Raw genomic sequence first — 2,461 nt, 5'->3', positions numbered from 1 at the left:
AGTCCCAGCTACTCAGGAGGCTGAGGCAGGAGAATCGCTTGAACCTGGGAGGCAGAGGTTGCAGTAAGCCAAGATCACGCCACTGCATTCCAGCTTGGGCGACAGAGCTAGACTTCGTCTCAAAAAAACAAAAAAGAGAATAATTGCTTTCTAATCAGCATAGAGGCCAAGGTCTACTACTGCTACCTAGGAGCTACTTAAGCGACAAAACGCCTCCCTGATCCCACTGCTGGGAAGTGCCTTAACCTCTGAGTCTCATCTACGAAATAAGCGTAACATCTGCCAGAAAGAGGTTTGGAGAGGATTAAAAAGATGTTTGCATAGTGCCAAGCACATAGCAAAGGCTGAATAGATGGGAATTATTTGCTCAAAGAAAAGTGGGCATGACGGCCCTTGCAAGCCACTGCACAGATGTGGTGGCAACCCTAAGTTCATAGCAGGGCAGAAGCTCAGTGCAATAACATATGGGCTCCCCAAACACACACACACACACACACTCCACGGTGTGCACCGTGTGGTACTGTTTGAGGTGTTTGAACAAGAACAACTCCATCTTGCATATGGGCTGGGCAAAATGAGGCTGAGACCTGGTGGGCTGCATTCCCAAGAGGTTAGGCATTCTTTTTCTTTTTATTTTTTTTCTGAAGCTGAGTCTCGCTCCGTCACCCAGGCTGGAGTGTAGTGGTGTGATCTCGGCTCACTGCAACCTCTGCCTCCCAGGCTCAAGTGATTCTCGTGCCTCAGCCTCCTGAGTAGCTGGGATTACAGGCACCTGCCACCACGCCTGGCTAAATTTTGGATTTGTAGTAGAGACGGGGTTTCTTCATGTTGGCCAGGTTGATCTCAAACTCCTGATCTCAAGTGATTCACCTGCCTCGCTTAGTCACAGGATGAGCTAGGGTTGGCACAAGATACAGGTCATAAAGGCCCTGCGGATAAAATAGGATGCGGTAAAGAAGTCGGCCCAAACTCACCAAAACCAAGATGGCGACCTCTGGTAGGCCTCACTGCTCAGTATACGCTAATTATAATATATTAGCATGTTAAAACAACACTCCCACCGGCATCATGACAGTTTACAAATGCCATGGCAACGTCCAGAAGTTACCCTATAGTCTAAAAAGTGGAGGAACCCTTAGTTCTAGGAAATCCCTGCCCCTTTTCTGGAGAATTCTTGAATAATCCACCCCTTGTTTAGCATAAAATCAAGAAATAACTATTAAGTATACTCAGTTGAGCAGCCATACTGCTGCTCTGTCTACGGAGAAGCCATTCTTTTTTTTCCTTACTTCTCTAATAAATGTGCTTTCACTTTATAGACTCGCCCCAAATTCTTTCTTGCATGAGGTCCAAGAGCCCTCTCTTGGGGTCTGGGTTGGGAGCCCTTTCTGGTAACAGTACTAAAGGTGTGTGTGGAGCTTAAGGTGTTTTTCACAACAGTATTTATTTGCTGACTCATGGCCACTCTATAAAATCTGTGTTAAAAGTGAGGTCTTTCCCAGAACCTAATTTTTTTCTGACTTCTTGGATTGGGATGATGACTTCGGTTTTTCTCGGAAGGCTTTGGTCACACGGCTGGCTGATGAAACAAGGAGTTGTGCACACTGGGTCTCAGCTCTCTGCGTTTTGAATATTTCTGCATTAGTGACTGGCTTGTGTCCAGTCTCCACCAAGAAGCCACTTCTGACCCTTGGACAAGCCTTTATTCCTGTTTAAGTAAGCTTCTGGATTCTGCCGGTCCTGTTTGGGGTCCCTGGGACTCTTTGAGACAAGAATGATACAGAGTGGTTGCAGGAGAATAGAAACTTCCAGGCTGCAGTTCTACCTAACAAAAGGAAACTGTTGAGATAGCTACACAAGCTATGGGCTGGTAAGACCCTGAAAAACCAGGATGTGGGCTAAGTTGGCTAAAACCAACTGGACCCAACGTGGCGCTGGCTTTGACCTAGGCTTCACCTGGTACTCATTAACACACTAAGTCACACACCCCTGGCACCATGACAATTCCGGGAACAACCATATTTGGTGTAAAAATGGGTGGCACCACAGTTCTGAGAAGTCTCCACCTTATTCCAGAAACCTTCGTGCATATCCATTTCTTAAAGAAACCCATAAAGATGGAAACCCCAAGCCCCGTTGTGTGGCCCTCTCTTGAGTCCGCCCTTTCGTGAGTGTGTACTTTGCAGTAAATCTCTGTACTTTTACGATTTTCCGACTTGTTCTTGAATTCCTTCGTGTGGTGGTGAAACTACCTTTGCAAAATTATGCCTGAGACAGTGAAACATATCCACGTGTGGAAAGGAAACCACGCTTGGGGCTAGGCCACGCCCCCTCCTCCGGGGAGCCCAATCATACGTGGGCCCGCCGCGCTAGTCCCCGCCCCTCAGGGCTGCCTCTTCCGGGCCTCAGGTTATTCCCCCATGTCCACGCCCCTCTTGCGCGTCGCCGTATCCGAGGTCGC

This window comes from Colobus angolensis, unplaced genomic scaffold, assembly GCF_000951035.1.
Source record: "Colobus angolensis palliatus isolate OR3802 unplaced genomic scaffold, Cang.pa_1.0 Scaffold207, whole genome shotgun sequence".
In the NCBI taxonomy this organism is placed as follows: domain Eukaryota; kingdom Metazoa; phylum Chordata; class Mammalia; order Primates; family Cercopithecidae; genus Colobus; species Colobus angolensis.
The sequence above is the reverse complement of the archived record's forward strand: the minus strand, read 5'-3'. Positions refer to the sequence as shown.